At 38.3% G+C, this 15,436-nt stretch overlaps 1 pseudogene; it reads right to left on the bottom strand.

The window, feature by feature from the left end:
* Positions 1 to 5,994: 5,994 nt before the first annotated feature.
* On the bottom strand, positions 5,995 to 8,165 carry Srbd1-ps1 (S1 RNA binding domain 1, pseudogene 1; annotated as a pseudogene).
* Positions 8,166 to 15,436: the final 7,271 nt, after the last annotated feature.

Raw genomic sequence — 15,436 nt, 5'->3', positions numbered from 1 at the left:
GGTTATTGCTTAGTCAGTTGGTCTTGCTGTCTCTGACTGGGTCTTGTCCCTTTTGTGGGTCTGTGAGCCTGTGATCCTGTGATCTTAGGAGTGAGAATATTCTTGGGAGGCCACATCTCTCAGGAATGGTTTTCAGTCTGGAGAGCTGTCTAACAGCATTAGGTCTGGGCACAGATGGAGAACGGAAAGGTCCTTTTGCAAGCTGCCCTATGGTTCCTCTGTCATGTGCACTCCTGAAGGGTTTCTCCTTGGACAGTCAGTAGAGTGAAAGTGGGGTCTGAGATGTGGGCATTGCAGTGAGAGCATTCCTGGCAGACCAGCTCTGTGTGGGTAGGTTTTGGGTCCAAAGGGCAATGGGACAGCCTTATCTCTGGGTGCATATCGAGGCTGAAGTGTCCTGCTCCAGGCTGTTTTGTGGTTCCTGTGCCTTGCATATTTCTGTTGGGTCTCTTTGGATAGTCATAAGAGAGAAAGTGTGGTCCCACCTGTGGGCTAAAGAATGAGAGTGCCCCTGGCAGACCAGCTCTCACCTGGCTGGTATTGGGTCTGAAGGACTGTGGAACAGCCTTACCTCTGGCCGCAGACGGAGTCCCCTTGCTTTTTTTTTGTTCTTTAGCTTTTTTCTCCCATCCCCACTGTTTTCGTCATTTCCAGATGGAAACATAAACAACAATGATTCATTGGAGATAGAACACAATTACAGGACAACAACAAAAAGATTCCATCAAATTCTAGTTTACTGAACAACAGAATGATTGAAGAGGTCATGCAGACAGGCTGAAGCTGGGGTGGAGTCCCTGAGGAGAGGCCAGGAGCAGCTTCAGTTGTGGGGACTCCAGTATATTGGGAAATGCTGCAATTATAACATGACCTCAACAGACGTAGCAGCTTGGCCAAAGTTTGCTTGGGCCTCTCTACCCACAGTGTTTGACCCATAATCATTTGACCTATTATATATTACCTCTCCTCTTTAGTGAATATCCCAAATGGCTCTTTACAGTGTCTTGACTTACAAAGACAAACTGTAGTGAGGACCTAAGTATGAGAGTATGGATCTTAATTTTTTTAACTTGTTACAGTGTAAGAACAATTTTCATAATTTTATTTTCTAGTAATATTCTAGTGGATGGGGGAACAGTCAGATTTCTTACAGTTTATAAATAGTTAAATTGATTCCATTTCCTAGCAATTATGAAGAATGGCAATGAACATGGGTGTATAAGAATCTCTGTACTGAGTATAAAGTTCATTGGGTGGGTACCAAAGAGCTGTACAATTGGGCTATGTGTTAGATCAGTTCTAATTTTTGAAAAGTCTACAGAATGATTGTAAATGGATTATATTTATGTATACTCCCAAGAGTTCTCTTCCCCACATATTTGCCAGCATTTGTTGTCATTTTTAGGCCTGACAATGTATCTTTTTTGACAGGGGTGAGATGAAATAATAAAATAGTTTCTTTAATTAATTTTTAATTGAAATAATATTGCATAACATTCCCCTACCCTTAAGTTTTTCACACCCATTTTAGTGATCTTATATCCACATTCATGTTGGTAGATTTACTTTTAGGACTGACCACTTTGGATCCAATAACAAATTAAGGGGGCTAATACCTAATAGAAGCTAATTTTCCTTCTTCTATTGATTATTGCTTAGACAAGTAAATATATATATATATATATAGAGAGAAAGAGATATAGATATAGATAGATATATCTGACTCCTCTTTCTTGAGCTGTAGATACAGTAGTCACAATGGAGATGTATCCATTGATACTTGGATCTTCACAGTCCGTTGACCTCTACATTAAGTTTAGTTATTCATCTAGCAAAGTCGCAATAGAAGAATTTTAATTTCCTTAATCACTGAGGTTGTCAAACATTTTTGTCTTATGTACTCCATAAAAACTATACATCATTACTTGTAAGTTTCTAAAGAATGCCCCTAGAATTTAGATTCAAATGCCATTGAACGTATAGCTTGTTGAGGAAAGATGGCCAGATTTACAAGATAAATTCATGCCCTTCTTTTCAGTTACACAATGTTATTTAAATTTCCCCATATTGGTTGAGATTTGATTTCTGTCCCAGTAATTACTACAGAGATGAACTATGATCCACTGAGATGAATGCACATTTTTGAGTGTTTGATTAGAATATTCTGTATAAATCTCTTTCATTCATTTGAATTATGGTGTCATTTAATTCCTGTTATTCTCTGTCCATTTGTTTTTTTTTTTTCTGAATGATCTGTCTATTGGTGAGAGTGGATGTTGAACTCACTCACTATCTCTGTTTCAGATTAATGTCAGTTTTGCATCTAGGAATGCTGGTATCACAGAGGTCCTTTTATTCACAGAGAAGCACTAAAATGACCAGGAATGATAATGGAGTAGGGATATCTCCTCAGTGGAATAAATAAAATTAAATACCTACATTCCATTCAGGAAGCTAAAAACTGATTTTGTTAAAATATGGTGACCTTTATGTTCTCTGTGGAGGCAGAGTTTACCTACTTTTTTGCGGTATGAGTATCCCCCACCCAAATTCCCCAGAATGATTATTTCAGACCCTCCCACCTTATATCGTTGTCTATCATTAGAATATATCTCACAGGTACTTTATGACCTTCTGATTTTTATGCCCGTCAGAGAACATATTAGATTCTAGGCCTTTTAGCTATAGAACTCACCCTCATAGTAACATGTAACATGTAAAAGAGTTTCTATATAGTTCCACCTTAATCTTTACTGGAATTGGAATGTCCACAATTGTCTCAAAACGAGACTGTGCTGTTTTAATTATGTTGACAAGGAACCACCTGGCATTAGACTTTCTAAAGTGTGATCCAAGTTTCCAAATCAGTCTGCACTGGGTGTTCATTCCTATGTCTTTGAAGGGTTTTCTTCCCCATCTCACACCTGCAAGTTGTCCAATAGCCTCACAGAAGTATTTGTTTTATGCTATTAGTTGTATTTATATTTGATGTATACATGTTTAGTTTTGTTGTTGTTGTTGTTGTTGTTTTCTTGAAATGGTCCCTTAATGAGTATGAAGAAAAGTCTCATCTATTTTCTCTTTGAGGTTTATTTTGTCAGATATTAGAAGAGCAACACCTGGTATTTCTTTGTCTTTGTTGCTGTAGTGAGTTAAACAAGTGAAGCTTTCCACTAGAGCTTTTATTGGCCTATTGAGTTCTTCATTTTCAGTATAATTTGTTTGTTTCCCCTAGCAATTCAATTTTTTATTGAATTCTCTTTTCCTGTCTTAAATTGTCTTCCTTATTTCATTTTACTCTTGATGTTCTCTTGAAATACATTTATGTCCTTTGTGAGTTTTTTTTAAAATACAAATAATAATTATTTTGATTATTTTTCTGCAAGGTATTCCAAATTATTTTCATTGAGTGACATTCCATTAACTATAAATTTTCAAGAAAACATATTATCTTAGATTTTCGTGTTATTTTTTGTTTCTGTGCTGGGGTTGGTTCATGTTCAATTAGTTTGTTGGCTGATTTTTTTCTTAATATCTTAAAATTGAAGCTTCCTTTCTTCTTTCAGTGCAGGTGTTTACAATATTCAAGATATGACTAAGTTATATTATTTTCATCTATGGGACTTGTATTCATGTACGGAGGGTCTACTCTTTTTCTTGCAGTCCTGGATCATCCCTACCTTCTTCTTTTGTCTACAACTTCTGCCTGTTTAAGTTCACTTCTCTGTTCTGTTTCCTTTCGAATGTCTTTATAATGATCCCTTGGAAATATTTTGTCTGTTGGACAGAACTTCGCAATAGTCTATTGCTTTCTATGACATATTCTCTCTTCCCTTCCTCCACCACGCTCCCTAGACTTGGGAAAGGATACTATAGGTGCCACTTTTTTCTTATCTGTGACTGACTGTTGAGCACGTGTGTCATAGGAGCAATCATTTAGTTTCAGATACCTGATTAGATATCAGGTATCTCTGTATATCTCTGTAGTATACATCTCATTCATTGACCCTGCCCACACAAAAGAAATTTAACTCCATGACAAACTGATTGCTAGCAGGCTGCCAGCAATTGTAATCAATTCAGAAGGCAATTGACAGGCATATCACATATAACTAATGAACAATCATAGCAATCTCCAACTAAGCCTTAAGATTTCACTAGTTATGGATTTTTTTGGCCATGGCTTATAATAGTAGATATAAATTCCATTTGGAAGGAGGGAAAATGGTGATCAGGAATCAATGTAAAGGTAAAGAATTTTCATTTTCAATTAAATTAATAAATTCCCTTCTGTGGGTTAGACTTCAAAATAATTTGAAAAATGGATTGCTCTAACTATATATAGTGTGCCATAATTGTATCAGCAGGTACAATTCTTGCCTGAAATTCTTACAGTACAGAGTATAGGGTTCAGATCTAAGTAGTAGTGTTGGTGAATAACTTCCCCTAGCACTTTGTGATGCTTTCTGTTACTTTGAAAGCCAATTAGAAGGTATTAAACTTTCATGTAACTATTTATATTATGTCTCTTGCACAAAAGTGTCTTCTACATTGAAGACACTGCTGAGTATTCAGTATTGGGGTCTTACCTAGTTCTGTCATGCAACAAATATCAGTGATAGTTTTTATTACTCTGTGGGCCCCTGGAGACTTCCTTTTTAATAAACCCACCTCTGCAACTAGGGTTTTTTAATGTGACAACCTAATGGATTCTGGGAGTTCTCTTTTCAACTTATACAGGGTATCTGTCTTTCTTAAATGTCTTTTTTTTTTGGTTCTTTTTTTTTTTTTCGGAGCTGGGGACCCAACCCAGGGCCTTGCGCTTCCTAGGTAAGCGCTCTACCACTGAGCTAAATCCCCAGCCCCTCTTAAATGTCTTAAATTCTGTCTTCACTGTTTGTTCAGGAGATTTCCCTTTTAAACAAATATAGGTGATTATTAAAAGAAAGCATGATGGAATTTTTTCTTTACAGAGGGTGAGTATGATCTTTAAAGGCACTCCACTGTCCACTTTAAGCAAGTGAAAATTGTGTTTGATGGCTAGTAACTAAAATAAAACATTACTATGGTCAGATGCAGCATGAAAGGAAACTATCACTTTCACCAGTTTTGTCAAAATAGCAATGTTGGGTATAATAGTCCTAGTGGGAGGAACTATCTTATGTAGCCACCCACAATCCACAAACATGTGTGTTACCTGTTTACTTTGGGGCACTGCTGCTGTTGGGCAGACATTGTACTTTCTGGTCCTGCTATTCTTTGGAGGGCTGGCTATTGCTGTTCTCGTTTCATCAATGTCGCCTTAGAGCATGTTTCCCATCTTGAGGTTTCCTAGCACAATGCTTTAGCTTGTGTCTCTCACTGGCTAAATATAACTGCTAAAATGGTTTTGGGTTTAATAAATAATCTTCTCCAGTATTCTTTTTTTTCACCAGCCACTGATTTATTGTTGAGGTCAATACATACGTTCTGAGGAACACATTGATATGATTCAATTCATGGCCATAAACACATGATAATCCTTTAACAGTATATTTTACTTGCTTTGCTAAGGGAAAACAAAGATTATTGCAAAGTTATGAATAAAAGGGCTAATACACCTCAATAAAATGCTAGGATTAAAGAGTGCTAGTCTTAATGTGTCAACCCAAACCACACATTTCAAATAAGAAAGACAACCCACCAGGTCTGCTGCAGCAGATGGTAGCAGGAGGACAGGCAGCCACCTGCTGTAGAGTGTGGTCAACAATGAATTATAATGATGGAAACTGCTGACATAGGACACCATGTGAGGATGTCCATCATAGGACGCCATCATAGGATGCCATGTGAGAATGTCAATGGCTCTTTTTGTGGAAAGTCAGGAGAGAGTAATAAACATATCTACTCAGGAGCCCCTCTCATCCACTTTCTAGATTCCATGCGCACTGGCTTGTCCTCCTCAGGCCGTAAAAATGAGGGAACACATTAATATTTGGCCTTCAGTGGGGACACTCACAACACCCAGAGGAGGTTAAGTGAAATCCTAGATCGGGGAATGTCAATGCTGAGGACTTTCATGACCACTTTTTCTCCAGACCCAGGCCCAGGCTCCTTCTCTTCTTTTGTTTTGGACAGCTCTGCTTCTGTTATGAGTCGTGTAGGAATCATAGGAACCAGCTCTACCTTTCCCAGTCTATATCTACAAAAGCCCCAAACAGAGTGCTACTCTCTACTTTGCCTATAAGAACTGTCCTAACCTGCAAATCTTCCAGACACACTATGCTTCTCTTGAAGTCAGGCTTATCAAAATCTGTTTGGATGTCAAATGTCTTGGGCTGACTCAGACCATCTATGAGGAAGTGCAGGGTATGTGCAGTTGTCTGAAACCTTTCAGCAGTTTGCTCTATGCCTTCCTTTCAAGAGATAAATTTATTTTCTGTTGCATTTCAGGCATTCCAATCTCACACAGTGTCCCCCCAATGAACGGCAAAATACTTACTGCTATGTCATAGGATTCCTGGTTGCAAGTCTCATCCATTAGGTTTGGTGTGAGGGTGACATCTGCTTTGTTCTTTTTGCCCAGCTTCTCATTCGTGACTGTGGCAGCTTCCTGGCTCTGGCCTGAAGAATCTGTTTGCTGACTACAGCAGAATGTCCAGATGTAATCCTGGTTGACTCTGACAAAGCCAGTACACTGCTGGAAGGATTTTGGAACAAACCCTTTTACCTTCTTCAACTGTTCTCAGTTGATGAAAGGCCCATTTTTCTCTCCCCACTCAATAATATTTTTGGTTCTATTGACATTGAGTCCTGCAATATACCTTAACAAAACCTCAGAAGAGATGTTAATATCCACTCCCATAAAACTGACACATTCTTCTACAACACTGTCCAGTGTTGCCTTGAGTAATGTCTGGGATACCACATTCCAACTCCAATGTGCTTTGGGTCAAATTTCACTAGCTCAGCTAATGGATCTTGAACACCCCTTGCTATGGAAACTGCACTTCTCAAGTTAGGGTCTAGCCCTTGCATCTCCTTGTTAGCTCTGGGCCTGACACTGTAGCTAGATGCCTCTGCTTCACTGACAGTACAGCAAACAACATCCAGTGGTGCAAAGTAATTTTTGTTTATCAGGTCAGCAAAGTAAGCTTCAGTTTCCTGGCAGGCAGTTCTATTCCTGATCACCACTGGGTAGCAGTTGAATGCAGCAAAAGCCTCTTGATTTTCTCTGCTTCTCAGAAGCCGGGTCCACTGGGCAAATAAACCACATCAGTATGAAGTATTTGACTCGTAGGAGAAAGGATGGCTAGTTTGCATCCATGTTTGTAGCCCGGAGTCACTTCCGTCAGGGTGCGGCCTGGTACAGGACTTGTTAAAAGGAGCTGATAGAGATTCTGTCCAAATATCATTGCTGATTGCTTCTCTGCATACAATGTCAGTTTGGATCTGAGCTCTCCACAGAGGAGAGGAACAATGAGATGTTTAAAGGAATCAGCCAGTGAATTATGTAAAATCTTTATTAACTCCGGCTGTGTGAAGCCACGTGGCCTCCACCTGTTTTGTATACACCACCAACAGAATTAATTCTTCACACCATCAGAAATGTTGACCTTAACTGTCAGTAATTTCCCTGGTTAACGACCAGAATCTAGTGATGGTGAATGCTTCTTCTGTTGCAGGAAAAATTCTGATGAAATTGAAACTTATCAACTTCCTTCTTATTTCCTTTTTTTTTTTTTTTGAGGATATTTTTGCAAGAGATGACTGGATACAAATGTGTCTATCTTTATACAAGTCCTGAATAAAATCAAGTGTATCTTGTCTTTTGCAATCATGTTTGCTAAAATATGCTGTATTCCTGTTTATATATCCTTGAACTCAGAAAAGTCTTTAATATCAGGCCTGATGTGAGACAGCAGGTTGAGCTGCCCTGGGTTCTCCAGCAGTATCCACACTGCTCCTTCTAGCCCCAACTGTTTAGCTGTCTGGGCTTTGGTGCCCTTACTTTTCGTTTTACAAGGATTAGACACATGTTCTAGTTCTTCAAATGTTTTACAGTTGAACAAGGCTTGTAGCACGCACTTAGACATCTTCTCCTCCTTAATTTTCTTGATTCTACTATGAACTTTCTTTGCAATGTCCTGTAGCTCATAGGACCCAGCTATACCTCTCTTGGGCATATACCCAAAAGATGCCCCAACATATAACAAAGTCACATGCTCCACTACGTTCAGAGCAGCCTTATTTATTATAACCAGAAGCTGGAAAGAACCCAGATGCCCTTCAACAGAGGAATGGATACAGAAAATGTGGTACATCTACACAATGGAATATTACTCAGCTATCAAAAACAATGCCTTTATGAAGTTCATAGGCAAATGGATGGAACTGGAAAATATCATCCTAAGTGAGGTAACCTAAGTGAGAAAAACACATGGTATGCACTCATTGATAAGTGGCTATTAGCCCAAATGCTGGAATTATCCTAGATGCACAGAACACATGAAACTCAAGAAGGATGACCAAAATGAGAATGCTTCACTCCTTTAAAAGGGGAACAAGAATACCCTTGGGAGGGAATAGGGAGGCAAAGTTTAGAACAGAGGCAGAAGAACAACCATTCAGAGCCTGCCCCACATGTGGCAGGTTGGGGGGAGGGCAGGAATGGGGGGAGGATGGGGAGGGGAAGTCCATTTAGAAGGGGAGGGGGAAGGGTTAGGGGGATGTTGGCCCAGAAACTGGAAAGGGGAATAACAATTGAAATGTAAATAAGAAATACTCAAGTTAATAAAGATAAAAAAAATACCTCCTCTTTCTCACTTTCACTCTTCCCTGCTCACTAACATATCAGGATCTAATTTAGCTAAAAAGATATATCCTAGTAACATTAAAATGTTTGTTGTTTTATTCCAATTCAAGCAAAGTAATATTCACTCTTATTTTTACAGACTTCTGTCCTGAAAAACAATTTATAACTCTGAACATCGGATAACTCATTTGCCTTGTTCATAAAATGAGGCCCCTTGAGTTCAAGCACTGTATCTCAATTCCACCGGAGCAGGACACTTTGAAGTTTCCAAGCCTGGAGAGTTTACCCCCATATTAGAAGCTGTTTCTATTATGCTCAACTATATTGGGTCTCCAGAGAGGTAAGGAGTCTGATGGTTTCATGGTGTCTTTGTAGTCTGTAAATCTAAAACAAGTAATCACTTTTCCTTATTTATAATTCTGAAAAACACTAATAATCGGATCAACCTAAGAGAAAATGCTACGGAAACATTATAAATGTAAACTATTCTTTTACAGCTATGTCTTAAGTTAGGCTCAAATTAGAAGACTTCATGAACTCAACTCATTAATTCCTGAGTTAACTTTTATTTGGTGACTTGCAGATGTACTCTTACCCAAATAATAAGTAGTGAACTTGTAGCTTCTTTTTTGTGCCTTTGACATTCACAAAATCTGGTGCTGGAGTTAATTAGAGGCAAGTTTGTTCTTTCATGCATTTTGGGGGGAATGAAGAACAATAAAAAGCCACTGAATGGATTCACACAAATAATCTGGAAGTGCTGCAGGCCATATGACAGTGATATTTACCCAGAACTGCAGATGGTTTTAAATGAGAGGCTCTCGGTTTATCACTGGAATCATGATGATGATAAGGCAATTGAAGTTATTTTTGTGTTAAAGCACTTGCACGCATCAGTAAGTGAAGAATTTGAACTTTAGAGAATATTGATTTTAAAATGTACAATGCTCTATACATCAGTGAATTAGACAATGAGCCCAGTCTTTGTTCATGGCAAACACACTCACTTGGAAGACTGTTGTGTGAACAGAGGGTGAGAATCACTTTCACGTTAAATGGAAATGAAGGTTGCGTCTTCTTAAACTTTGATCAAAGTGTCTCTGAAGTGAATGATGCTTTTAAATGTGAAATCATCTGAGATTGCATTTGAAGCAGGATTTGCCTCAGCACCTCAGCCACTGAAAGCTTCTGATTCTGCTATTTATGGTGTCTGCTGTGTCTGCACACAAATGGTTTGTGTAGTGGCAAGGAGAAAATCTTTCTATAAGAATGGGAACACAAACTCCCCCTCCCAGCTGACAGCAATTGTTCTGAATGTTTATCTGCTAATTATCACATCTACTGTCTCTGGTGAGTGAGAATCTTTAAAGCAACCATTTGTCCTTAACCTTGGCTGTCAGACCACTCCAACCTGCATCTAATGTGGCAAATTATCTTGTAGGACTAAAATAAAGATGCATATACACAATCAAATATTCAACTCCTTTTTTGTTGCAGTGTCTTTTGACTATTCTTGTTGTGATCACAGAAATACTTAGCACCAATTTTAAAAGGAACAGAAAATTTTACATGTAGAAATATTATTTCATTCATCAATGTTTGAGAGATTTTCTACATACCTATTTGAGAAGATTGCTTATTGACCTAACATCAATATAGGAAAAACAAACATTCAAGGAATGTCAATGTAATTAAAATAATGGGTAGAAATATAGTAGGAATAAGTTACCATATTTTGTTGGTTTCAGCTGTTTCTTGTCTATATCAGTTCATAGAACTAAGTGAAATTAGGCAAGCAGTTTTGTGTAAAGCGATAGCTAGAGCTGATCTACACAATTACTAATTATTCAAAGTCATTGTCCCTAGAGTTATGTCTGTAAGGAGTACATGCCACAAGCCATCTTTGTTTTCTTCTTGCAAAACTCAGAAACAAAAGGCCATTAGGAATGAGAAGACAAGACAGTGTACTTCCTAAGTGTCACATGATTGAGAGGGAAGCTTCTACATATAGAAAAGAGTCATGCATTTCTATAAAGGAGACATTCACTTTGGAGTCAAAACTAGAGATCTGTCTACCTATGGTAAAAAGTTATCAATAGAGCTAGCTACAACAGTGCTTCAATATGGAATAGGTACCATGATGTAGAATCTGTGGAACACTAGGACAAAGCAAATGTCCTTCCACTGGAAAGGCTTTCACAGATTAAGGAAACACATTGTAGGGTAACATCTCTTCATTGGAGGTATAAATTAACTGTAAAACATTCTATCTTTCATCTCACATATCCTAAAGCAGGATTTTAACTGACAGCTCCACTCTCTCTATTAATAGTTCTTTAGAGATCATGACAGTGAAAGCTTGGCATTAAACTTGGTATTTCTGTTATAGGAGTCCCTGGGTACAGTCCAGTCTTGTCCATGAGATGGACAAAAAAGCTATATCTTGTAAAGAAGAGCCACTCAAGCAAAAGAGTGAAGTGACAGATGTAGTGGGAGTACAGGACCACTGACAGACAGCTATACATCTGAAGCAGGGTCCAAAAGGGTAACTGACAGAAAGTTAGCGACAGAGCTGATATAGGAAAAACCAAATGGAAGCCACTGAAGTGGGAAAGTAGAGATCTTGAAGGTCCAGTCACAAAGTAAAACCTGTTACAGCTCCTGAGGATAGCTGAGAGTGACAGTAAGTTACAGACAGCTAAAATGGAATTGGGAAGCACTGGCCACGGATAATAAAGAACAGAACAGACAAACTATTAGAACAGACAAATGCTCCTATCAAGGATATGAGAGGATTCCAGATTGAGACTCCCTCCTGATGTCCCTGTGACTCCATCCTGAAGTCAAGGGGAAGACGGGGAAAGGAGACCAGCTTCCCTTTGACTTCCTCTCCTCCCTGATTGGTCCTGGACAAAGTATCCTAACTTAGATGGGCTATTTTACTTCTGGCTTCTTTGGAGATTTGATCAGTTGCTATCTTCTAGGGAGTATGGGTAGGAATATTATGACAATAGAAATCCATATTTAAAGAGGTCAATCTCTATGCGCCAGATTGGCCCAAATTCTGCTGACCCCTGCTTCTTTACAGAACTTGTTTGGATTGCTGTCTAGTTCTTAAAGCTCTTTCATTCAAATGATCTTCCACACAAACCTTTCCTCTTTCCCCACTCATTTTATCTTTCTAACTCACTTTGAATGTTAGTATGCAAATACCAGTACATTTTGAACCTATAAAATTAATTGAACCCTTTCCTATATCCTCTGGAATAAAGTATAGTCATATTCAAAAGCTCTTTCAATGAGAGATGAGTCAAGCCAATCTACAGTGAAGTCCAGCACTGGACACACTATATTCTGTTGCTTCTCCTCAGTGAGGCTCAAGTAAGTGGAAACCTGGGAATGATGATACTCAAGAATGGAAATATCATGGAGTTCCAGGGCCTAAACAGAAGAAAGCACATCCGCTGAGCATAGCATCCACATTTATGATGCAAAAAGAAAGAGTTTTGTGTGATTTCAGATGGTAAAGATTGTTGGTGTCTCTGTTATTGCCCATCATTTTTCAGACTGAAATATATATTTCTGTGCACTATGTGTATGCCTGCTGCCCACAAAGGTCAGAAAAGAGCATCTAATCCTCTGGATCTGCAGATGCAGATTGTTGATAGGCACCATGCAGGTGCTACAAACAAATTAAGGAGCCTCTGCAAGATTATCAAGTACTCTTTACCACTGAGCCCTGTCCAGATATGGTTGGTTTTTATCAATCAGAACAATGCATATGGTCTTTGTATGGATATATCCCTCTAGTTTTGTATTGTGAGGGATAGGTTGTGGCCCTAATATGAAAATTTCTGACAACTATCAGGCTAATGCCCCAAAGGAAAAAATACTACTGCTGCTAGCTGTTAAAGCATCAAGCATAAATGAACTAAAAGAAACATCCTTCACACACACACACACACACACACACACACACACACACACACAGAGAGAGAGAGAGAGAGAGAGAGAGAGAGAGAGAGAGAGAGAGAGAGAGAGAAGGAACTCCTAAATTGATAACTAGAGCCCAGAAGTGGGGAAATGGCAAACTATGTACTGGCAAAGAACAATTGTGTCCTTTTAGCAACTTTAGGGGAGAATAAGGGATCTTCCCTTCTTCCTCAATAGATTTTGTAGCTCTTCCCTGATTGGTTGCAATTCTTCTTATTTGCATATCCACATTTATCCACTCAGGACCCAACTGGTATCCCATAAATACAATTGTCTTAGGACTTTAGACCATAGAAACACAACCGAACTTGAAATAGGTAGAAGAGAAGGAATCCATCCTTCAAGAATCCCTGGAGATAGTTTTGTTAGAAGTCTCCAATATGTGAGATGACTCTCCTCAGTTGGCAGTTAGCTGTAGTCCAAGACTCCATCAATGTCTTCAGGCAGAGGAAGTCTTTTCTGTTTCAGCCTGTATGATTCAACACATTGGCTGCAGAAGAGAATTTGTCCCTGCTACTGCATCCAGACTTCAGAGACATGCTGTACCAAGGTTCTATGACTGCAGAATTCAAGGTCTACTAGAGAAAGAGCTCCATTGTTCCTGTTATCCTCATCACAGGCTGCTCTTTGCTCTCATTCTTCCAGGTACTGTTCCTGATTGAACCCCTACATCCTCTGAAGACTGCCTACTTGTAGTGATTACTGACAATCTTTCAACAAACACCCCATAGCATTCCAAGAGTACAGAGCATCCTGTTATCTCAGAAACCTGGAAACGTGCTGAGTATCGCATTCTGTTTTCTATATATTTCACATACATTGTATTTAGCCCTCATATATGGAGAAGCCATTAGATAAAAATCAGCATGGCAAGTGTCATTCATGTTTTCTGAGATTTTGTTGATAATTTTCTCTGTCAGCCTTTCACCATACACTATTTTCTTTGTTTCATAGATATGATTAATTCTGAAGTTGAAATTACCTTTCTAAGGTCTACCCTGGTTATTTGCTCAGGTCTTTATATATTTTCATGCTGTTCAATTGTCTATTAGTCAGTACTATATTACATGGGTCAAGACCAATCAAAACATATGAAATAGAAGAAATTTTACATTCTTTCTATTAAAATGCAAAGTAAGTATAGCACAGAAACTAATAAGGGGAGAGACTAAATATAATAGCAATAAAGAAAATGAGTTTAAAAAGTGTTTCTAGTAAATTGGGTCTTCATTTTCTTTCACTTGGTTAGATGGGCTAAGATCTGTCAGTCTTGTATATCTTCTCAAACAAGCAGCTCTTAGATTGTTGACCCTTTGTATCGATTTTTCTTCTCCTATTTCATTGACTTTTGGTTGAATTTTAATTATTCCTTGCTGCAGACTAGTTTGAGATTTGATTTCTTTCTTCAACCTCTTGACTTGCATCATTTAAATCATTTATTTGTGTGATTTTCTTTCCAGCTTTTGTAATGTATGCACTTAGAGCTATAAATTTCCCGTATAGAATTTGCTTTCAGTGTGCCCCAAAGGTTTTGTTATATTTTGTTTTCTTTCTCATTTTAAGAATTTTTTTATTTCTTTCTTAATTGCTTCTCAATATTTGTTCTTATATAAACAGATGAACGAAGTCCTCACCATTCATCAAGGAAACTTCCCTTTGCAACACCCAAGACTACTACAGAAAAGCACACTAATGTTTAATGCAGAATGTTGGAGCCCATTCCCAATGGATACATCTACAAAATAATACCAAACCTAAGTCTCAAGGAACATTACAAAAAAGAGGTAGAAAGATTTATCAGCCAGAGAATCAGCCAGAGATTGCCATGAGACTGTCTCCTATTAATATTAGAAGTTATGCTGATAAAGTCTTAACAACATTACTGCCTACACATGAACTGAAGAAGGATGACAGTAATGATGTACCATAGTGGACTGGAACAAACAAGTTCTCAACCCTATACAAAATACTAAGAGCAACTAAGAAATGCTTAGAGTAGAAGCATTAAGAACTAAGAAGCTTAGAGTAGCATTTCCTAAGAAATTCTCACCCCTGGGAAGAGCACACCAACTGGGTTTTCAATACAAAACGGTAAGCCCTGAACACATACATACAAGTGCTATTACATAATCTGAACGAGTTATAATTGGTACCATATATTTATATGCTTTTCAAAACAATAAATGAAAAAATTAGAAAAAGAGCGAGGAGAAGATCTGTGCAAAGATTTAGAGAGTGGATAGGGAAGGGAGAGATGTAATTATAATTTTAAATGTAATTTTAAAACTACCTATTAAAAGCAGGAGGAACTGCTTAGTTAGTAAAATGTTTAACAATTGAGGGTGAGGACTTGAGTTCAGAAGCACAGCATCCACGGCTAAAGCTGAATGTGGCAGCAGTGGGAAGGCAAAGAAGGAGACAGCTGGGAGTCACTGAGCAGCAAATTTAATAAAAATCAGCAAGCTCCAGATTCATTGAGAAACACAAAAGTGCAAGTTAGAGAAAAATTGAGGATGATGTTCAATATCAACCTCTGCCATCTACACAAACAACTCACACACACACACACACACACACACACACACACACACACACACACACACTACTGGGTAAAATCAGTTAAAAAAAGATTAACAGATTAAAACATAC

This window comes from Rattus norvegicus, chromosome 14 (genome assembly GCF_021556685.1).
Source record: "Rattus norvegicus strain SHRSP/BbbUtx chromosome 14, alternate assembly SHRSP_T2T, whole genome shotgun sequence".
NCBI classification, from domain to species: Eukaryota; Metazoa; Chordata; class Mammalia; order Rodentia; family Muridae; genus Rattus; species Rattus norvegicus.
This window is presented reverse-complemented; position numbering and strand designations above follow the sequence as displayed.